The sequence below is a fragment of the Coenobita brevimanus genome, chromosome 75, assembly GCF_032717465.1.
Source record: "Coenobita brevimanus isolate Jiangsu-jjx chromosome 75, ASM3271746v2, whole genome shotgun sequence".
Taxonomy (NCBI): domain Eukaryota; kingdom Metazoa; phylum Arthropoda; class Malacostraca; order Decapoda; family Coenobitidae; genus Coenobita; species Coenobita brevimanus.
Genome location: NC_137028.1, coordinates 29,103,100 through 29,127,989, shown reverse-complemented (window position 1 = coordinate 29,127,989; position 24,890 = coordinate 29,103,100).

Below are 24,890 nucleotides of genomic sequence, written 5' to 3'. Positions count from 1 at the left end.
AAAACAAGATTATTTTCATCCCAATCAGATATATAAGCCAAATCAGACATTAGGTGTTCCATAGCCTCATCTTGTTTGTTAAAGTAATTGCTGAGATAGAGTGTGCGGTAAGCGAATGGAAAGGTGAAGGGCGGAGTCATCAGCGCATGAGTGGATAGGGTTAGCTATACAGCTTAGGTCGTTAATGAATAGAAGGAAGAGAGTTGGTTATAGGACAGTACCCTGAGGAAAATCACTACTGATAGCTCTAGGAGAGGAACGGTGGCCGTCTACAACAGCGACAATAGACCGACCAGAGAGGAAACTTGAGAAGAAGGTGCATATAAAAGGATTGAAACCGTAAGAGGGCAGTCTGACTGAATGCCTTTGAGATGTCAAATGCAATGGCAAAGCTTTTGTAAAAGTCCCGAAAGGAGGATGACCAGGAGTTTGGAAGGTAGGTAAGAAGATCGCCAGTGGAGCGTCCCTGGCAGAACCAACTCTGACGATCAGAAAGACGTGATAGGAAAGGTGCTTAATTCTTTTTCTTAAGAATGGATTGAAGAAGCTTTGAAATACAGGACGTTAAAGTAATTGGACGATAGTTAAAGGGCTGGGAGTGGTCGCCCTTCCTCGGACAAGCTGAAAGAGCGCAAACTTGCAGCAAGAACGGAAAGTGCAAGACGATAGACAAAGGAGAAAGCGTTACCTTGGCAGGGTGTAAGCACAGAAGCACAATTCTTGAGGACAACAGGAAGTACCCCACCAAACGCATGTGCCTTGTTAGTACGGAGGATGAAAGGCCGGCAAATGCATCAACTGGATAAACGTTAATGCCAGTCGTGAAGTCAAAGGGGGAAAGTGATGCTGGAACAGCACCCAAATCGTTTGAACAAAGAACTCTGCTTTTTCAGTAGCAGAAACAGCAATAAAGCCATAAAAACATAATAAAAGGAGGGAAGGATGATGACGTTATGTTGCTAGAAAGGTTTTTGGCAAGGTACCAGGAGGAGCAGGAAGAATCTGAGTCAGAGAGTTCAGAAAATTTAGTACGAATGAAACTATTCTTGGCAGAGTGAAGAACATACTTAGCGGGTTCTGGGCAGAGACAAAAGAGATGAGATTTTGGGGTGGGTTGGTTCTGGCAGCTTTTGTAGGCCTTCCTGTTGTCCACAGCATTAGAACAATCGTGATTAAGCAGCTTTTCATCTGCTGCCGCTAGTGCCTACGATGAGCTCATAGCTGTGTGTGTGTGTGTGTGTGTGTGTGTGTGTGTGTGAGAGAGAGAGAGAGTCTTCAAGTGTCATTTCATTCCTATCATTCACAACTTACATTTTATTCCTCACACACTTCATTTCGAACCATAATTATCTTCCCATTTCTCGCCCCGTATTATTTCCCTTTCTCCTCCCGAGCTTCTTCATTTACACTCTTAATCTCCTCTTCTTTTTCCTCCATCTCCTGCTTTTCCCTTCGTACCCTCATTCCTGTTTTTTTCTTCTACTTTCTCCTTCTCACATACGTATCATCACCTATTCTCCTTCTTTTATTCCTTCTTCCTGCTGTTCCTCACCTAACATCCATTCCTGTTTTTCTTTAATTCCTTTACTCTTATCTTTGGGACTTATTCTTCCTCCTCTTCCCTTCCTCATTCTTATTCCTTCCTCCTCATCTTCCCATTTCTCACCATTCTTTCCTCTTCCTCTTCCCAGTTATCACCACTTCTTTTCCTCCTGTTCTCCCATCCTTTCCTCTTCCAATTTATCAAGCTTTCGCTTCCTCGCTTTATGTCTTCTTTTTTCTCTTCCTATTTACCATAATTTCAATTTCTCCCTTTCTTCATCCCTCTTCCTCTTCCTATTTATCAAGATTTCCTTTCCTCCTTTTATCACATCCTCCCTCTCTTCGCAAATAAAATTCCCATTCCTCCTGTTATTCCTGCTTCCCCCATCCCTTCACACTCATCTTTCCATCTCCTCCTTTCCCAATCTCTTTCTTCAGCATCTCGCATTCTCTCCCCCACCTTCAACCATTCCGCCGGCAAGATCAAAAGATTTAATAAAGAAATCATGAGATTCGGAGGGAGGAAGGGAGGGAAAGAGGTAGCAAAGAAGAAGGAGTGAGGGAGGGAGGAGGAAGGTGAGAGAGGGAAGGAGAGGAGAGGTGAAGGCAGAGTGGAGGTGAGACTGGGAGGAGCGAAGGAGGGCACAGGCAAACAAGTTATTGGGAGAAGTGAAAATGAACATATCAGAGGAAGAGAGAGAGAGAGAGAGAGAGAGACAGACAGACAGACAGACAGACAGACAGACAGACAGAGACAGAGACAGACAGACAGAGACAGAGACAGACAGACAGACAGAGACAGAGACAGAGACTAAAAAACAGACAGTCAGACAGACAGACAAAGAGACAGACAGACAGACAGACAGACAGATGCATAGGCGACAGACGCATAGGCAGACAGACGCATAGACAGATAGAGAGAGAGACAGATAGAGAGAGGGGGGTGGGGGATGAGTAAAAATATGCAAATAAGAAAATAATCTTTATTTTAATGGTTGGGGAGAAGCAAAAAAAGGAAGCTAATGAGGAGCCAAGAGAGCACACCAGGTTGGGAAAGACTTCCAGAACAAAAATTGATTTATAATTCCAGCGCGTTTGCTTCATATTTGTGGCATTCCGCCGCTCTCCAACCTAAGTAGGTCTTTTTTTTTTTTTTCCTAATGACTAGAGAAACACGTCAGTCGTCTCTTAGGGGAATACTAGCCAGCAAGGAAAAGTAAGAAACAGAAAGTTAAGTCCTAGACAAACTGTTGACCCTGCCTGTAAATACAACAATATCCACGTCTCAGGATATTATCTAATACTGAGTTTACCCAACTATTTATCGTGTGGCCTAGCAGTTGCACACATTTTGCCATCAGATTTTTTTTTTTTTTCACATATTTTAATTTTTCTTTATAAGCCTGTAGCACTAAGAGCCTCCTTGCAGTTTTTTAGCACAAAATTTTTAATAGGGGAGAACAGTTAACCCAATTTCCCCGTCTGCGCCATCTAAACTTTAATCTTGTTGCTGCCAGACTATTATATTCAGCTACTGCCATATACTGATTTACAGCTCATGGCAGCAACAATAAACAGTAGAACGTAACTTGCACCCTAATCTTCATCACTTTGATTTTATTTTCAGCTTTACTAGGTCATAAAAGACAGAACTTTCTGTTGTTAGATGAATGTGCATACATGAAAGGAGGACACAGTGAAGCATAGGTAAGTTTGTCTAAGAAATGAAATATAACTAGATTCATTGGAGAAAGAAATTGTCTCCACAGCGAAAACACACAACTTATGTCCCCTGCACTATGATACGTAATACAAGTTCCAGACTCACTACAAGCAAGGCAAATAATTATAACAGAAGGCGTGCAGACATTTAGGTGCAGAGTTTTGTGGCTGCATCTGTGACATACTTTTGGACGTCAGCGTAACTCTCTGATGGATGCCAGCGTGAACATATCGACTGTCAATTTTGTTTGGCCGACAAATGAAAACTACCATGTTTACTTCATGAATGCTGAACTGTAACAAGAACTTACCACTTGGGTATCGTCCTGTTCACAGTTGTACGTAAAATTATGAAAAACCATAGTGTTGTGATTCTGTCACTGAGCTACGAAAATTAGTTGCATATAGATGAAAATCTACCCGCAGACAAGGTGGAAAAATTATGATGGAGATTTTGTTTTGAATGTGTCCATTGATTTTAAGGTAGAATGCCAGAAACATTTCTTTGTAGTTCCAGAGGTTTCCAGTCGCAGGGAACATTCTGCTGTCATACGATTTTGGTTATTAATCCTACAGGAAGCTGAGGGAGGCCAGCCTTGAAGACAGTTGCCCTCTTGGCTTTGAAGCTGATGGTGTGGGAGAATGCCTCGACGTCGTCTGTGAAGGTATAGCTGCAGCATATAGACGAACCCAGTATCATACAGGTTTACTATATTGTACTCCACTGGCCAGTTGTACGACTGTACTGTACAATCCGTCATTTAGTTGCACGAGTGTACTGCACAGTTTAGTTGAATGGGTGTGTACTATGAGGGGAGGGCAGGAAAAAACAAAAACTGTTTTGCCCTAAAGCATTGCCAAAGGGCTGTATATCGATTATTTTAACATGCTAATTTGGAAGAAATAATTCCTTTCCTTGCACATACACACATATAAAATAAACTGTCGCTTATTATAATAGGAAAATGAATATAGGTAATATCAACCAGTCCCAACAAAATAAAAATATTAATACATACGAGTAAAAGAATGAAGCATGCATTAACATATTTCCTATCATATAATCAATTACGTACCAATAATGAACCTCTCAGGGACTACATCTACGAGTATGTTAGAAAATAAAGCGTAGATTTATAGGCAAGGATTAATAAACATTATATAGCCGCAAAGGTATGTCTGGCTAGGACAGGGTTAGGTCAGGTGGGGTGATTGGGATTACCGACGCTCGCTCTAGAGCACCCAAGTGTGAAATTTGGGTGCACTCGCGCCAAACCCCAGGAGAGGGAGGAGGGGTTGATACAAGGAACAGGGAGATGCTTTTGTGTCAGGTAATAGAGGTAAGAGGAAGAGGAAAGGAGGGTGGAAGGAGAGAGAGTGTGGTGGAATGAGAGAAGGGAAGGTAAATTTAAGGGGAATGGAAGGAAGGGAGGGTGGAAAGCAAAAAAGGAATGTGTAAGGGAAAAAGGAGAGTTGGAAGGAGAAAAGGGGTGATGGAAAGACAGAAAAAAAAATGTGAAAAAGAAAAAAGGATGGAATAAAAAAAAAAAATGAAGCTGAAAAGGGAGAATGAAGTGTGGAAAAAAAAAAAGAATAATGTGGAGAAGGGGCGAATGGAATGCAAGTGGATGTTAGTCCTGCAAAAGCACAGTACGTTTGTAAATATCAGTGTAGGTTATTTTTTGACTGGTGGAAGGGATAATGGAAAGACCAATATATGTTCACTGTATTTCTTATCCAAACCATATGTGCTTCATCGTAAAGCCACGAGCAATCGTCTCTTTACCTCCTTGGCGAGAGAAAAGTTGAAGACAGAGTTGGTAAATGGTCAGACGAATGGATATTGACCAGATCATTTAGGTTCACTCATCCGAACCCTAATACCTCTCACACCAGCATGGCCAGCAACGAGAAAGCTTAAAAAGCTTAAGAGAAAAATGGCGATACTCAAGTGGGGCACTGGATGCAAATACAAAGTAGAGTGAAACGCCGAGAGATATAAAATTATAGGTGAAGTTTCCGAAATTTAATTCTAGAGCTGATGTCGAAAAACAGTGTTACGACGGAAATCTTATTTAATTTAATTTCGCAATTCAGTCGTTCACCTGTTAGAGTCGAATATTCCCTTGGAAAACTCTAGATTCAAAGGGGTTCCTACTCCTCTGTGGGTGAGTTTTTAGTTGATAACAAAATTTATTTAATGAATGTATCACATGCAGAAAGAATTTCAACTCTACTTCACATAGGAGTACAGTTATTGGCTTCTGATTAGCGTGACGATCGGGTCGCGCTGGGCCGTTCATTCCGAAACGTGACTGGGAGTATAAATCGCTTGCTCGCTTCGATCACTGGCTCGTAATAAGGGTAAGTGAAGGACCAGATGGTTGGGAATGGGAGTGCTTGTCTCATGGGGATGCAGGTTCAATCCTCACTTGATTCCTCAGGCAGTATGACTGAAAACATTCTAAAGGACTTTCCTTATGCCTTCAGATGGATTCTTTTGTCGTGCAATTTAATCTTATTGTCTAGTATTCTATTCCAATGAACGTCAGACAGTTTTATTCAGCTGAGAATGAGTCAAAGGAGACTGAGTGTTCAACTGGTCTCGTGGTCTCGTCTTCTCTTGTATTTTATTCCAGTTAACGACAGGCGAGTTTATTCAGCTCAAAGTGTGTCATAGGAGTCTGGGAGTGTTAAGCATCTCCAGTCAACCCATAACAACAGTTCTGCACACATTACCCGTGGCATATCACATTACAGGGCGGGGATTAGCAACTATGGTCGTACCATTCTAAAGTGGCGGTTTGGGTGGGGCACGAACCCCTGTACAGTGTTGCCACGTTTTCCATACTCGCGATGCCTCTCTCTCTCTCTCTCTCTCTCTCTCTCTCTCTCTCTCTCCTGGGGGGATGTGCATCACCCTAGGGAATTTTGTTTCTTTTATCTTATAAACTTGTGCTTTCATTTCTTTATTTTGTTTTTATATTATTGTTTTACATATGACGCCAGATGAGCTCGGTGTTACGGCGCTTTTTCATTCAATCATTCTCGCTCTCCTTCCTTCCCTCCCTTCATCTTTCCCTCAGCTTGACAATGCACTCAACACTGCCCCTTGCCTGCCTTCTCTCTCTCTCTCTCTCTCTCTCTCTCTCTCTCTCCTGGGGGAGATGTGCGTCAATTTTGTTTCTTTTATGAGTGACTTATAAACTTGTGCTTTCATTTCTTTATTTTGTTTTTATTATATCTAATTATGTTTAAAAATATTATTGTTTTACATATGGCGCCAGATGACCTCGTTGTTGTGGCGCCATGATTTGTTTTCATTCAATCACTCTCTCCCTCCTTCCTTCCCTCCCTTCCTCCATCTATCACTCAGCTGCACTCAACATTGCCCCTGGTCTGCCTCTCCCCCCCCCCCTCTCTCTCTCGTCTGTGGTATTTTAGGATACATTTTGGTTATTTTCTTTTACGTTATAATGTACATATTGTAAATTTGACTATTTCCACACCACCCAGGAGGTTAAAGTCTTGGCGCGTTTTTTTTAAGAGGTGTTCCCAAACAGGCCTATTAATCCTCTATCCCTCATAGAGACCAGGTCGTACTGGGTGTGTGTGTGTTGCCGCTCACGAGGGTTTAGTGTATATATTTTTTTTACTAAGAAACTGGCATATATTTGCTTATATTCCTGCACATTATCTTATAATCATAATTGTGACATTATTACCAACCCCAGAAAGGCGGTAACAGCCAATAAAAGTGACTACTTTTTTTTAAGCAACACTGTAAAATAATTATGCCACGTTTCTGTATTGCCGTATAAATATTTTACGCATAATCAGTTTACTGTTCTTTCATATATTATAATACACATGTTACCAATATATTCTTATGTGTTTATCTTACTGTGATGCCTATTACATATATCAGAGCCGTTCACATAGCGGGTATGGAACACGTGGCACCACTGTACAGAGGTTCGTGCCCCACCCAAACCGCCACTTAAGATTGGTACCACCATAGGTGGTGGTGTGAGATGGAGTGTGGCAGCATTTGTTGACGGGTGGGTCTTCAACTGGATCTCTGAAAGAGGTTTTGTATCATGTGTTTACAGTCAGACGCAGCAGCACACAGTAGAAATTAAAGTTACTATTGTATATTATTAAGCAGTAACGTGCAGAGGAAACTAAGGTAACTGATTACTATGTTAAATATCAAATGAAAGTATAAACTAAAGCAACTGCTGTATGTTGTTAAGCAACATCCCGCAGTGTAAACGACGCTCTAAAGTGACTTGTATATAAATACTGTTTGTTGGGTATGCAGCATATTCAGTGTGACTTAGATCGTTTTTAGGTATGAAAAGAGAAAATATACCTGATGTATATAAGTAAATATACTCAGTATTAACTAAAGCACCTGGTTCATAAAGTTCCGTAGTTACATGGAGTACGAGCTAAGGAGAACCGACATGTTACAGCCATTTTTTTTTTTTAAACCTTTTCGGGGGTGTGGGAGGGGCCCAAAATTAGGCTATCGTATTACACATGCCATTGCTTTTCTTACGGCGTTTAAAGGACAGAAAAACCTCCGTCACATCTCGATATCCAACGGTGACGGGTTTGAGCACATCCTACTCCCATTCGATCTCTTTCAGTCATACCTCCCAGGCGCTTAAACTAAAACTACCAGTATATAGTTATGTTTGTTATGTGTTGTTAAGGTGGCCCAGGGCATGTGTTGAAGAGATCCCATGGCACGGAGATATTTGCAACTGTCATGCAAGGTGCCCGATGGGTCAGACAGTCCTGCCTGTCTTGTGTGTACCCAGGCCAGCCATCACGTCACTTCAAGGCTTCATTGACTGAAGTCTAGTTTAATTCTCATGATAACGTCTCCTCAACTATTTTATTGTACAGTACCTAACGGTGCACAATTTAAAGAAGGTAAGAGTGAGCATAGAGGCCTAAGAGTGTTGATACTCCCACGGATAACCTTCTCATGGTCACGACAAGTCTAGCTATACGCGCGCTCGCAAAACAAGAAGGGGAATTATGTTTTACTAGGCTCACACGTGCACATCAGTGTGTGTGTGTGTGTGTGTGTGTGTGTGTGTGTGTGTGTGTGTGTGTGTGTGTGTGTGTCGGGGGGGGAGGTGAACAAAATTTCTCATAAAGCTTTCATCTGATTTTAACCAAATTTGGCGATAAAGGTTGCAGGTCAGCCATTGTGCTGACCTCTCGTAATATTAAATATAAGATGAGAGGTCAACATCACAGGGCTAGGTCAGTTTCACTAAGCAAGTTAACATTAGCAGCTTTTAAACAAAATCTACCAGTCTTGGTGGAAGAGTTGCAAGTAAGGCATGAACGTAGGGATTCGGTTTTGAGCACATCCAATCAAAGGTCAAAGTCACAGGACATAATAAGAGGTCGATCAGTGTCTATTTTTGATATAAATAGCTGAAACAATTTCGACCTGATCTGGACCAAACTTAACCCCCTGTATTTCAGAATAGTAGGTAGAAGATGAAGGTTACATGGCAAGGTCAACTTAAACAGCTTTATCTGATTAGACCAAACTTTGTGGAATGGCTTAGGGTAATGCAAGGACAGATTTAGTACTGCTTAAAATTATTTAAATATCCAACTCACAGGGTAAGGTTAAATGTGAAGTTCACAGGGTAAGATCAAATCATTTTTCATTCATTCTGAACCATACTTGGAGGAAGTGTTAAGGGTAGGTAAAGAATGGTGTAATATAACATTGGAGCCACATTTCGAAGGTCAAGGTCACAAAGCATATACAAATGATCGGACCGTAGATCAACTGATGGGCGTGGGTATTACACTCTGGGTACGGTACTCCTTCTTGTATTCTGTTTCAGCTAACGCCAGACATGTAACTGAAAGTGAGTCATATTAGCCATGAATTATCGGAATAAATGGTGAGCTAATAAGACATCTAAATCAAAGATTTTCTTTCTCATTTCTCGCACCTGACAACCAGTCTGACTCTGAGTGACTGGTTCCCCATCACTGATTCTGACAGTCACGCCTCACTGGCCTCACACATACCTCAGGGTTTGGGCACGAGGGGGAGGAGGAGGAGGAAGGGGAGGAGGAGGAGGAGAAAGATTAGTGAGAGGGGAGGGAGGAGGGAGGAGGGAGGATTAGGAGGAGTTGGTGGAGAGGAGAAATAAGGAGGTACTGAAGAGGACGCAGATGATAGCAGACGAGCGGGATGAAAAAGAAGCAGGACTGGAATGCGGACAAGGGAAGGTTAACTAATTCATCCTGAGGACGTCACTTATAAGTCATTCCTACTGCTACCAGAGAAATTTGGTCCACTTAGGAAAAAAACATTTGGACCTCGAGGAGTTCGATACAGCCCTGACTACCTCTTTTATTCCAAGAGATCTTCCAGAGGCTGAATGAAAACACATGGATGTAGTAAGAGTAAAATATAAAGTAGGCCCCTGTAGTAAAACAGTTAAGTCTCCAACACAAAGCAGTTTCAGAAGGTAAAAAAAAAAAAAAAAGAACTAGCAGGATATCTCCTCACTGTTCCTGCTCAAAACTGTTCATCCAGCAGCACATCTGGAGACCTGGATATAAATCAACGACAGTGGATCGTATTCTTGGTGAAAGTTAGGACTGTGGGATTTGTATGTCTACCGTAATGACCCACGTGTAGTCGATAGGGCTTAACCTAGTAATCTAATCCTTTTTCTGCCAGCAGGGTAGAAAAATTGCGAAGAAAGTAAAGTTAGAGACCAGAATTACAGGAGGGGACGGCCGAGAAAGAGTGAAGACAAGAAGTGTGTGTGTCATGGAACCCCTCTGACCATGAGCCGTGGACTTCGCAGCTTATTAGCCTTTAAGCCTCACATCCTTAGCGATATATTTTGCATTCTGCTCCTTATCATTTCCTCCATGTTATGTCATGTTACTACCAGGTCATATTACATGAAAAATTACATGAGATTATTAAAGCGCTATATGCAAAAAAAAAAAAAAAAAAAAAAAAAAAAAAAAAAAGGAAAATAGAAAGGCCGAACCCCTTCAAAACGACGACGTACATTTCATCATATACTTGTTAACGACATGCGATTTTTATTCAGCTTAGGATCTCTAGTAATAAACGGATTACTATTTTTACGCTAACTTGATCCAGATCTTCGTCCTTTTGCAGCAGATTTCAAGTATCTCTCTATATCAAAAAGAAAGAATGTTACCGCTGTACACTCTTTCCATTGCACTGCTTTGTCGCTAACATCATAATCTAGTGTCAGTCTCTTTTTACAATCCAGAATTCGAGATGGATAGATGGGAATTTTAGGTCGAGTTAGAGTAAAAGAGTAGTGAAGACTGCATCTAAACTCTGCCGTTCGAAAATTTTCCCCAGGGTTTATACGATGGTCTGAAGGTAGCATGAAAAAATTAAAGAAAAAAAAATCAAAGTGAAGGGGTTAACTATGGAGATTGGGTTTCATGCTATCAAGGTCCCTTAGTCTCGTGGGCTCGGAGGCTCCCTGGCATTTCTTCATTGTAACTTTATTTCTGTATCTGGCGCGGCAATATAATCGAGTATTGTAATTTTGCAGTCTACACCAACAACTAAAATGATGTGCATGAGGTAAAAAGGATACTAAAATGTTACATGTAAGATTATCCTCTAAAATGAGGTGAATGGCTCCTAAGCTCACGAAAATACAGGCGTAAGTTGGGAAGGTCCAATATTTTCGTCTGTTAGAGAGAGAGAGAGAGAGAGAGAGAGAGAGAGAGCGAGAGAAACACACGGAAATAATGACAGCGGGATGAAGGTGACGGTAAGTGAAATCAATCATGAGTGAGAAAAGTCAAGAAGGATGGGGCAGGCTGAGGCAGGATAAGGCAATGTAAAATGGGGAAGAGTGAGGCTTAGAGGAGCAGAGGAAGGCAGGATGAAGCAGAACAGGGCAGCAGAAGCAGATAAAAGAGTACAGTGGAGTTGATAGAAGTACATAAGGCAGGGGAGGCTAATGAAACGTAGGGTGAGGCAGTACTGAGTCGGGAAAGGAAGTGAAGGGTAAGGAAATGCTGGATGAGGCAGTGTACAATGAGGCAGGTTAAAGTAAGACAGGATAGAGCAGGATGAGGCAGAGTAGAGAAGGGTGAGGCTTGGCTGAACAAGGTTTTACAGGGTTGGGTAGGGTCCGGTAGGGTAGTGGAGAATGAGGTTGGGTAAGATAGGGTAGAGTGAGGTAGGGTATGTTATAGTAGGGTGAGGCAGGGTAAGGTAGGGTAGGGTGAGACAGGGTAGAGTAGCTCACTGTGAGGCAGGGAATGGTAGAGTTAGCAGATGCAGGAGAGGACTGAATAAGGTAATACAGGATATGGTAAGGCGAGACAGTGTAGGGTAGCGTTGAATGAGGCAGCGTAGGGTAGGATGAGGCAAAGTAGGTTAGGAGGAGGCGGGGAAGAATAGGGTAATGTGAATTAAGATAGGGAGAGGTAGGGTAGAGTGAGGTGAGGCAGGGCAGGGTAGCGCTGGGTGAGGCAGGGTAGGGTAGGGTGAGGCATGGTTGGAGATGCTGCCGCTAGTTAAGGTGACAGGTGAGGCCGGAGGAGGAAAAGTTAATTAGACAGTGGCAGTGACAACCTTCCTCCAGCCCTACCACCCTCCTCCTCCCTCTCCCTCTTCCTCCTTGCTTTGTCTCTCCTTTTTCTTTTCTTCCCTCCTTCCCTCATTAACTTCATTTTCCTTCTCCTGTACGCTTTACACATGTTGTTTTTTGTTGTTGATATTATTTTTCTTGTTGTTGTTGTTGTGGCCCCAGGCTCATGAACATAAACTCAGTGGACTGTAAGCTGCAGCTGTCATCCATCTGCAGCCCGCCATGCTTCTTTCAGGCGACATGAGGAAATTGTGGAACATTTATTAAACTGGGTGGTGGAGCTGTCCTATTATATTTGTGCCTCTGCGATAATGCGTCCCTCTCCAGCACCACCTTTCATGTGCAGCTGGCTACTGAAATTAGTGAATGGTAGGTCAAGTACTGATCCTGTTTGCTAATACAACATCTCACATTTCTATGTCAAAAATTCATATTCTGCCACTGGACTCGTGTTTAACCATGCCCCTAAAAGCAAATTATCATGATTTAATACCACATGAATGGTATCTTGTTGCAATCTCAAAAAGAAAAAAGTTGTTGCAACGGAGTTATGTATCATCAACTTGGCAAATTTAATAAAGTCATTGCCCCTCCCCCCAGCCATGGAAATTTTTCAGTTTAAATCATGTACACCTTTTCTTTCTCGCTGAGACTAAACCATTTGAAGCTACTGATAGCAAACCCTTCCCTGTATCCTCCTACTTTTTCTATACCCACGACAATGCCAAAGGTGGCTGTTGTGTATATCTATGCAACAACATATCTTGCTCTCGTGTTCCTAAACTTTAACCCGCCACGTCCCGACGACGTATGGATACGTCACCACGTTTTGTCACGGTGACACCCGATGAGGTATCCATACGTCATGCAATTACTAGGTCCATCATTTGCACATTTTTCAAGTTTCACAGGTGATTTTTGGTAGGCATATGTGGGAGACCTTCCTCTACCCAACGCCAGGCAGGGAAAATGCCTGGCCCCACCTGACCCCCCCCTCGCCCCCCGCACGCCATTTTCTCAGCAACTCACCTGTTAGAAGTGACCTGGCCAGCAAAGACATGTCACACCATAGTCTCTCCAATGACGAAATTCAAGGTGAGAGTGATTCCTGAGGTGAAGGACAAAGGAAGAAATAAGCCAGAGGAAGAAACAGGCAGAAGTGATGAGGTGGTAACATCGTAAAAGAAGGTGCCATATGTTGATTTTTTTGGTGAGTGAACAACGCTTATATTGCCTATATTATTGTCTGAAAACCAATATACTCTTGTACTACATATAAATTTGTACCAAATAAATATATATCTAACCAGTTATGAATGGATTGAAATAGCTACCCCTCTCATAGAAAACGATTTCTCTCGAGACTGGCTTGAGAGAACACGATAACAAGGTAAAGGTACTATTACTTCTACTGTATTTCTAAACTCAGCTGAACATTTTCTCTCTGAATTTCCGATGTTTCTCAAAAAAGCGGAGGTTTTAGGTAAAAAAAAAAACTCTTCTAAAATCTGCCGGGATTGCGGGGGGCCATTGATGAAAAATCTGCTGGGACTATGAAGGTTAATCTTCTGAATTCTCTACTTTCAGGCTTCGGCTATCCTGTCATTCTCCGACTAAATATATCTGTGCTATTTACTTATCCCCTAATTTTAATGACCATTAAAATTCTTTGACTATCATACTTCTAAGATGGAACACATCCTATCAATTTCTCCTTCTTCTGAAATTTTCATTCTAGCAAATTTCAATGTTCACCACCACCTTTGGCTCTCCTCTCCATTCACTGATATACCTGGCGGATAAGCCTGAATCTTCTCTATCTTTAATGACCTAGGGCAGTTTGTACACTACCCTATCCGTATCCCTGACTGTCTCAATTTCCAGCTTATTTGACCTCTTCCTTACAACTAATCCTTCTGCTTACACTGTTAATCTTTCCTCTCCACTTGGCTCCGATCACAGCCTTATCACCTTACCCTGCCCTATTTTTTTTTTTTTAATGCGAGGAAGAAGGAACCAAAGGCCATGAGCCCGCAGTAACAGTTCTCTCCAAGAGAAAAACAAAATACAATAGAGAGCCAAATTCAAGATCCGATCATTTTGAGATGCCTGGACACACTGCGTTTGAAAGACTGGAGATCATAGGCAGCAGGAAATACAGACAGAGGGAGACAGTTCCAGAGTTGACCTGTTGCATAAATGAAAGACTGGGAGTAACGGTTAACTCTTGCATTAGAGACTTGGACAGAAAAGGGATGAGAGTTTGCTGCCAGACGGGTGCCATGCGCCCGTCCGTCGTAGAGGTGGAGGAATGCAAGCAGACAGTTTAGAGGAGCAGTGACCAATAAAGTAGCGATAGAAAAGAGATAAAAATGCAACATTGCAGTGAAGAGACAGAGGTTGAAGGGAGTCAGTAAGAGGAGGAGAGTTAATGAGACGAAAAGCCTTTGACTCCACGTTATTGAGAAGAGCTGTATGTGGGGAGCCTCCCCACACATGAGAGTTGTACTCCACACAGGGGCGGATAAAACCCCTGTATAGAGTGAACAATTGTGCAGGGGTAAAGAAAGAGCGGAGTCGGCTTAGCACACCCAATCTCTTGGAAGCAGATTTTACAAGAGATGTAATATGATCTTTCCAAGACAAGTCCCGAGTAAATGAAACCCCAAGCATGTTCAATGATGATGCAGGATTAAGCTGAGTATTATTAAACATTAGTGGATATACCTGTGGAAGATTTTGTCGGGTTGATAGGTGTAAAAACTGAGTCTTAGATGCATTAAAAAACAACCATATTATTTTTACCCCAGTCAGAGAAACGAACCAAGTCAGACATTAGGTGTGCCATAGCCTCATCCCTTGTTTGTTGAAGTAACTGTTGAAATGGGCATTGCGGGAACCGAATGGAAAGGTGAAGGGTGGAGTCATCAGCGTATGAGTGGATAGGGTTAGATGTACAACTTAGAAGATCATTGATGAATAAAAGGAAGAGAGTTGTGATAGGACAGAGCCCTGAGGAACACCACTGTTGATAGATCTAGGAGAAGAATGATGGCCGTCTACAACAGCGGCTATAGAACGACCAGAAAGGAAGCTAGCGATTAAGGCACAGATAGAAGGATAGAAACCGTAGGAGGGCAGTTTGGAAATTAAAGATTTATACCAGACTCGATCGAAAGCCTTTGAGATGTCAAGTGCAATGGCAAACCTTTCGCCAAAGTCCCGAAAGGAGGATGACCAGGAGTCTGAAAGGTAGGTGAGAAGATCGCCAGTAGAGCGTCCCTGACGGAACCCGTACTGACGACTGGAAAGAAAGTTATGGTAGGCAAGATGCCTTAAAATTTTTGAGAATTGACTCAAAAACTTTTGAAATACAGGACGTTAAAGCAATTGGACGATAGTTGGAGGGTTGGGAGTGGTCACCCTTCTTTGGGACTGGCTGAATGAGAGCAAACTTCCAGCAAGAAAGAAAGGTACAAGTTGACAGACAAAGGCGAAAGAGTTTGCCTAGGCAGGGTGTAAGCACAGAAGCACAGTTCTTGAGAACAACAGGAGGGACCCCATCAGGCCCATATGCCTTGTTAGTACTGAGGCCAGTGATGGCAGAAAATACATGAACTGAAGAAATAATGTCAGCCATGAGGAAGTCAGAGGGGGGAAGTGATGGAGGAACAGCACTGGAATTGTCTAAGATGGAATTGGATGAGAAAGTCTGTGCGAAGAGATCTGCTTTATCAGTAGAAGAAATAGCTACAGAACTATCAGAGTAGAAAAGAGGAGGGAAGGATGATGAGGTAAAGTTGTTAGAAAGGTTTTTGGCAAGGTGCCAGGAGTGGGAAGAATTCGAGTTGGAGAGTTGAGAGCATTTTGTATGGATGAAATTATTTTTAGCAGAGCGAAGAACAGACTTAGCACGATTCCGGGCAGAAACGTAAAGGTGATGTGATTCAGGGGTGGGTTGGCTCTGGTACCTTTTGTAGGCCCTCTCCTTGTTGCGGACAGCATTAGAACAAGCGTGATTAAACCAAGGCTTTCTTGCGTTAGTCAAAGGATACGAGAAAGGAATGTATGCTTCCATGCCCGAGAGAATAACCTCCCTAATGCACAAGGCACACTCAGATGGCTCACGGCCATGGAAGCAATAATCATTCCAGGGAAAATCAAAGAAGTACTGCCTGAGGGCCTCCCAGTCCGCGGCTCCAAAATGCCACAGACGACGTTTCCCTGGAGGGTCCACAGGCCATACCGGAGTGATAGGACAGGTTAAGGTGATAAGGTTGTGATCAGAGGAGCCCAACGGAGAGAAAAGATTAACAGAGAAGGCAGAAGGATTAGTTGTGAGGAAGAGGTCAAGTATGTTGGAGCTCTCTCCAAGGCAGTCAGGGATACGGGTAGGGTGCTGTACAAGCTGCTCTAGGTCATTAAGGACAGAAAAGATGTAGGCTTGTTCACCAGGTGGAACAGTGAAAGGAGAGGAGAGCCAAAGGTGGTGGTGAACATTGAAATCTCCTAGAATGGAGATTTCAGAGAAAGGAGAAATGGATAGAATGTGTTCCATCGTAGAAGTAAGATAGTCGAAGAATTTTTGATAGTCAGTAGAATTAGGGGATAAGTAAACAACACAGATATATTTAGTCAGAGAATGACAGGAAAACCGAAGCCAGAGTGTAGAGAATTCAGAAGAATCGAGTTCAGGAACACAAGAGCAAGATAAGTCGTTGCGTATATATACACAACAGCCACGTTTGGCTTTGAAATGAATATAGAGAAAGTAGGAGGATACAGAAAAGGGTTTGCTGTCAGTTGCTGAGTCTCAGTTAGAAAAAGAAGGTGAGGTTTAGAGGAGGAGAGGTGGTGCTCAACAGAGTGAAAGTTAGAGGAAAGGCCGCGAATGTTGCAGAAATGAAGAAGAAGTGAGTCAGACAATGGTTCCAGGCACCTCGAGTCGTCACCGGGAGAGGGGTGGATGGTGGGGACATTTATGGTCCCCCCCCCCCTGGGGACTCCGAGGCTTGGTGATGAGACGCCATAATTTTTTTGCATTTTGAAAAGGAAGTGTAGTGTGTACTGTGGATGTAGTTTGGTGTAGATAGTTAGAGAAATTTGTACTGGAGAGCATGCTGGCCTACTCTCTGTGTAACTGAGACACTGAAAAAGTTCAGCAAAGGGGGATGGTCAGGAACTAGTCCTGAGGGCTGATGAAACGGGAGCTCCAGCACTCCCTGTCATCAGCTTTCCATCCACCTCGGGAGTACTGCCCTGCTCGACCGGTGCTACAGTCTACTCCAAAAAGGCCTTTGGACTCTCCCAGTAATGTGGCAGCTGAGACATTTTGGAACTGGTGATTGGGAGGCCGTCAGGCAGTGCTTCTTTGATTTTCCCAGGAAAGATTATTGCTTTCATGGCTGAGAGCCATCCGAGTGTGCCTTGCGCATTACAGAGGTTGTTCTCTTGGGCATGGAAGCATACATTCCTTTCTTGTATCCTTTGACTACTGAAAAAATACTTTGATTTAATCACACTTGTTCTAATTATTTCTACAACAAGAAGAAGGTCTATCAAAGGTAGGCTACTGAAGCCAACCCACCCCCTAATCTCATCTCATTTATTTTTCTGCCCATAATCGTGCTAAATCTGTTCTTCGTTCTGCTAAAAATAATTTCAGTGGTACTAAATGCTCTAGCTCTCCAACTCAAATTCTTCCCCCTCCTTCTGGCACCTTGCAAATAATCTTTCCGATAATTTAACTCAACATCCTTCCCTCCTCATTTCCACTCTGATGGCTCTGTAGCCATTTCTTCCACTGATAAACAGAACACTTTTCTGAAACTTTCTCCTCTAGTTCCACCTTAGATGATTACGATGCTGTTCCTCCATCACTTACCCCTCCCCCCCAAGACTTTCTCACAGCTGACCTTAAAATTTCTTCTTTTGACTTATTTTCTGCCATCACCGGTCTCAAAACAAACAAGGCATATGGGCCTGATGGGGTCCCTCCTGTAGTCCTCAAGAACTGTGCGTCAGTGTTTACACCCTGCCTAGGTAAACTCTTTCACCCTTGTCAACTTGTACCTCCCCTTTGTGCTGGTAGTTTGATCTCATTCACCCTGTCCCAAAAAAGGGTGACCATTCCCGGCCTCTAACTATCGCCGCATTGTTTTAACATCCCATATTTCAATGTTATTGAACTATTCTTAATAAAAAATAAAAATAAAAATAAAGAACCTTTAACATCACAATCTTCTTTCCAATCATCAGTATGCCAGGAACGCTCCACTGGCGATCTTTTCACCTACCAAGCAGACTCCAGGTCATTCTCCCTTTGTGACTTTGGAGAAACTTTTGTCATCACAATTGACATCTCAAAGGCTTTCAATCGAGTCTGGTAAAAATTTTTAGTTTCCAGATTGCCCTCTTACACTTTCAATCTTTCTATCTGTAAGTTCATCTCTAGCTTCCTTTCTGGTCGTTCCATAGTTTCTGTTGTAGACGTCTACCGTTCTTCTCCTTCAGTTATCGACAGTGGTGTTCCTCTGGGCTCTGTCCTATCACCAACTCTCTTCCTTCTGTTCATCAATGACCTTCTAAGCTGTATCTAACCCTATCTATTTATACACTCATGACTCCACCATTCACCATTCCATTCGCGTCCCAATACGTCCATCTCAGCAGTTACTTCTCCAAAGAAAGGATGAGACTATGGCACATCTAATGTCTGACTTGGCTTATAACTCTGATTGAAGTCAAAGTAATCTCGTTGATTTTAATGCATCAAAAACTAATTTCTTACATTTTTCAACCTGTCAAAATCTTCCACAGGAGTACCCGCTAATATTTACCAATATTCAGCTCAATCCTGTGTCATCTTTAAACATAATTCGGGTTTCATTCACTCCGGATTTATCTGGGAAAGGTTATACAGTAACCTTCCCACTATCCGATGTAATAGAGCCAAAGGCATGTCCAGAAAGTGGGATCGTCCGGAAAGTGGGTCCCTGCCTCCTGGACTGGTACTTAAGGTACCCAGTCTAACTCAGAAAACCACCTTCATAACTCCCTATCAGACATGCATAGCACCTATTTAAGACCCTACTCACACCAAAATAGGACATAAAAGAATGAAATAAATGCAAAGGACCCAGAGATTGAGGTTTTAGATGTAGGTATGGAAAATACAGTACAATATGAAACATTCTGGGTATTTACAACAAGTCCATGGGCATCTCCATCAATAACCCGCCTCCTCTCAGACTCTGACAGTAAAAAGGTGTACCTGAAGCACCTGCAGTAATCAAGTCTTGCACTGAACTTAGTAATTTGCACTCTGAATTCAATTTTCTTAACACTGTGCACTGTTCTTACTTGTGCTCCATTGTACCTTTATGAAATCAGTGTTGCACTCTGCACTTAGGTCTTTGCATTCAGAATTCTAATTTCTTAACACTGCACACTGTTCTTTTCACTGCACAACACTGTAAATTCCCATGTGGTATAGTGGTGAGTTCTTGCTGTTTATTCACTGTCAGAGTCTGAGAGTAGCTGATGCAGGTGGCCTAGGGGTACATTGCTGGGACGTGGTGATGGACTACCCAGTGCAGATGACTCTGAAGAGATGCGCAAACTCATGTCCAGTGGCGACTCCACCGTGGCTGATGTGCTGGGCTGTGGCTCGGAGGATGAAGGCCTGTCTTGGGGAGGCAGTGGTGTGGAGCCAGGGCTGGGCACAGCTGGGGTCATGGGTCTGAAATAACTGTCAATGGTTGATTGATGCAAGGAATGACGATTTTGGTAATTAATGATACACTGCCTGAAAGTGCACACTTCCTCCACAAGTCCCAAGGGCCCCATCTCCCTGTTGCAGTCCGGGTGTTCCAGGTAGTCGAGAATGAACTCGACGTGCTCCCGGAGTGTGCTCAGCTTGGGGATGGCTGGAGTAGTGGCATGCTGAGAGGAGTCCATATCATCGTCATTGTCCTCGTCAGAATCTTCAAACTGGGTACTTGTACCGGCATGGAAGTTATCCACGTCAGAACCTAGAAATCGTGCACCACATTGGCTCCGAGAAGCAGACGAGACCAACTATTTTCCAGAGTCTTGACAGGGACTTCCTTCCATGCACTGGCCCAGTTGTAGATTGCAGACTTGATGTTGTAGTGGCGAATGTTTTCCAAAGTCATCTGGCCTCGCGTGGCCTGTCCCTCCCTGTGCTCATCCTCATCCTCGAAAGCAACCATCACCTCATCCAGGAACTTCTGACAATACAGCCTCTACATTGCCACAATCACTCCTTGGTCCATTGGTTGGATGAGAGCAGTGGTATTAGGTGGCAAAAACATGCACCTAATGTGGCCATTCTCAACCACCAACTCCTTGTTGGATGGGTGCGCAGGTGCATTGTCCAAGAGAAGGAGGGCCTTTACCCGTTCGTGCAGGATTCCCAGTTTCTTCGTCTGGTAATGGATGACCTCCTTGACGAAATGGCAGTGGAACCAGTCTTTGAGGATCTTGGCTGTGAACCAAGCCTTCACAGAATGGTACCAAACGACAGGAAGGACATCCATCACCCCATGAAGATGCCTAAGCTGCTTTGCACGGCCAACAATAATGGGATTGAGCCAGTGCATGCCATTAGCATTGGCACAACACAAAGCAGGTAACCGTTGCTTGCAAAGCTTGCGGCCAGGTACATGCTTCTCCGTCTCCTCAGCTAGAGTATTCGTTGGCATAGAGCAATAGAATAGACCAGTTTCGTCAGTGTTGTAGACTTGACCGGGAGTGAGGCCCTCCTTGTCGATCAAGCCCTTCACCTTCTGCTGAAACTCCTCTACTCCCTCCTTGTTGGCATCCAAAGTTTTGTCATGGGCCTTATGGTTGGTAAGGTCATGCTGTAACTTGAAAGCAAAGAGCCAACCCTCGGATGCCTTGAAGTCTGGGGTGTCAAGTAACCTTGCGAACTTCTCAGCAGCAGCCTTCTACTCCATGCCATGCACCAGCGCACCAGCAGCACGTTGCTGACGATACCAAATCAGGGTGGAGCTGTCAATTTCTGCATACCGTGGAGTAAACATCATCTTCCTCTCCACATTGCGTTTGTTCTTCGGTGAGAAGTCAGCTATGTACTGCATGAGTTTGTTGCAGGATCTCTTCATAAACAATGTAGAGCGGGCCAAGATGAATTCACGGAGGATGCGTAAAGTAGACCATCCCGTGACCACCTTGTCCAATATCTCCCTCTTCATCTCCAGAGTCAAAACCACTTGCTTCCTCTTCTCGGGCGGCAGGGCCATCATCACACACACGAAGAAGAGGCAGGAGAGGAACAGCAGAGCCTACAGAAGGTAAGGCACCACCACAAAAGCGAGCACATAGGCGGCCATGTTGAGGTGCGTGCACTCACAACGAATGATGGGCAGGAAGTGGGGAGGATGCAGGGGCACTCTAGTGGACATCGGCGCAGAACTACGCACCAAAACACAACTGGTCCCTGTTGCGCACCAAGTTCAATTGACAGGGGGGAAAAAAGTTAATTTTTTTTTTTAATTTCTTGCGTTTTGGGGGCAATTTGAGGGTTACAAAGTCCCGGGCCCAAAATGTCTGGTAAGTGGGGAGTCTGGATAGTGGGAGTCCGGATAGTATAGAGATTACTGTATTACCTCTGCTGTGGATTAGGTGTGCTAAGCCAACTCCGTGCCTTCTGTACCCTTGCACAGTTGTTGACTTCATACACGGGTTTTATGCGTCCCTGTGTAGTGTACAACTCCTATGTGTGGGGAGGCTTCCCATATCCAGCTCTTCTGAACAAGGTGGAGTCAAGAGCTTTTCGTCTCATTAACTCCCATCTTCCTACTGGCACCCTTCACGTTCTGTCTATTCACCGCATTGTTGCACATTTATCTCTTTTCTATTACCACTTCAATGGTCACTGCTTCTCTGAACTGTCCGCTTGCATCCTTCCACCACTATGGCGGGCGCATTGCTCCCGTTTAGCAACAAATGCTTATCTCTTTTCTGTCCATCTCTTTCATGCAAGAGTGACCGTTACTCCCAGTCCTTCAGTTATCCAACAGGCCATTTCTGGAACTGTCTTCTTTTGTCTGTATTTCCTACTGCTTATGATTTCCAGTCTTTCAAACGCAGTGTGTCCAGGCGTCCCGAAATAAACGGATCTGGAATCTGGCTCTCTGTTATCTTGCTTTATTTTATTTTTTTTCCGTGGAGAGAACAATCTTGCGAGTTCTGGCCCTTGGTTCTTTCTTTTGTGCATAAAAAGAAGCATATTTTAAAGCAAATGTTCATTGGATCATGCCTGTATTTCATGTTTATAATTGCAATCAAAATATAAATCATCAAAATGTTTTCCACTCCTGACCGTTATTGTAATACAGTACCTTATAATCATACCGGTATCGATTACAATATCTGTAGAATTACTGAAGTCTGGTTGCGTCCATTCAGCCTATAACTCTGTTCAGTTCTTGACTCCTGTAGAAGCCTTACTCGCTCCTGTGTGGAGTATCTTTCTCGTATGTGGGAAAAGCTCACCACTTAAAACATACTCGAACACTGATGGAGTCACTGATACTGCATGTGATCTCTTTTCACATCACTGAGTTGATTCAGTCTTCTCTTGCAGCTGCAGTTTGGTTAATTTTCCGTCACTATGTTTTCGCAACCAACTGCCTTCATGAACTCCTTCTTACACTTTTTTTATTCGTATTGCGAAAGACCCGCCGACATGTAAAAATACTCCTGCTAATACCAATACGCCAGTCCTGTATGAGATAGCCCTAGCATTTATTCAATATGGATGGTGGGTGTTAGTGCCGAAATGGTGACATGTAGAGGTGTATGGTATGTGGGATGACTATTGGGCTTTGGGATCAGGCTGTGAAGCCTATACCTAGAGTCGGACACATAAAAAAAATCCCAAAGGACAAAAAACAACCAATATTATGTCTTTCGCGCATAAAACAGTAAACTTAAAAAAAAAAAAAAAAAAAAAAAAGCAGTCTTTTCAGACAGATACTGTATATCTTCAGATATAATAATAGGATAAGGATCTAGTGTTTAACTCTTAGGCGAATAACTGTGTGCCGTTAGGTGAGAAAAATAAGGTCGTCCTGACCATGAGAGGGTTAACTCATTTGTTTCGATTTCGAGTTCCCTTTGTCCAACTTATTTGGTAGGCTATAACTTTGTAGACTTACTGGTTTCGATTCTTTACTTCTGTATTAAAAATTCACAAGTGCCCTTCAAAACTCCTGGAGCCGCCAGACATTACGAAAAACATTCCACTTCCACCACAAACACTTGCCCTTTTTACCTTCCGCAGACAAACCTTCACTCACTCTCCCCCTCTATTTTGATCAGTGTGTGTGCAGTATGGCCAATATTAAACCAACACCTTCCTTATTAGGTACACTTGCATTGGAATCTTCACTTGTTTATCTTTATTTCTTTCTCTTTCCTGTGCTGAATTAGAATTTACTCCTTTTTCTCTATTTATTTATTTCTTCTTTTAAGTGTTGTTAGCTATTATACATTGAGCTGAACATAGTGTTAGTCATTCTGTAGAATTCATAAAGCCCTGTCACGATTTTTCTTTTGGTACTTAGGAGACAGCACCCACAATCCACTTACACCTTGTACTGCAACCTTCAGATGACTATACACTGAGTGACAAGTAAAATGGTTTCCGGTTATCCACAAGATCCATAGCTGCGTTGGGTGGTCGTCATATAATCAAAAGGACACATGTAGGAGTAAAGGGTTAAGATGCTCCAAACAGATGAAGCCCTAATGGGTTTCCATCGCACGGATGCTGGAGTATATTGCTTACATAATGCCACTCAGGGACAAGTAAGGCTGTTCATTTTTGTCACGAATGTCGGGACTCAATATATTAACCACTGATCCCTATGCTTCTGTTTATATCGGGCAAGATGGGAATGGATGATGGATTAATGAATGATTTGTTAACATCGTTATGATTAATATTCTTACTGCTGCATTTCATATATATATATATATATATATATATATATATATATATATATATATATATATATATATATATATATATATATATATATATTGTTACGGAACAGAGAAAGCACTACTGTCCCGTAAAGTTCCAGGTTCAAAACAAAAGAGTTAGGTAAAATTACAAGTTAAAGTTTAATGCTCAAACTAACAACAAAACATTCAGGACTCATAAGGATAATGTAATGGCAAAAAACAGGTTAAATATATGGTTAACTGCAATAGCCTCTATTAACACGAAATTAGCAAGAGTAAATTTATCTAAGTCAGCCCTGATAAAATGACACTACCAGATAATACTCAGTGAATGCAAGATATATCTTCACAGATACAAAATATTATTAATAAGGGCTGACACCCAAAACACATGAATCACAAAAACCTTACTAGGCCTAAGAATTGACACCTTATGCTACACAGCACAAGAAAAAATGTAATAACACTTATACTCAAATTGCGCAGCTGCTAGATGGTTGGAGACTTCCTGAGCACTCACAATAATAACAACTGTACAGGGGAGGACAGAGATGTGAACAAAATGAGGAGTAGATCCAAGTGCCAATAATGCAGAGACTGAGCTCATTATATAGGGGCCGGCAGAGCTTGATACAACTTGTAAGAAGGACGCGCAAATGAAGCCATGGGGACAAAGAGGTGACAATCCTGCTCTGAACAACAGAAAGAACGACTTACTCTACTATAAGGGAGGAGGGGGGGAGTGAGGTAGAACACGCTCGTGATCAAACATGCAGCATACTGTACGTTAGAATTACACAAACGATGATGAAATCATAGGCTATGTAACACCTCCCCACAAAGAAAAAGAAATTTACAAAGGAAATTTCTTATTACTCTAAAACAATCTGTCTAAAGTCTAGATAAGCAATCTGCAATAACATTTTCTTTCCCCTTGACATGTTGTATGTC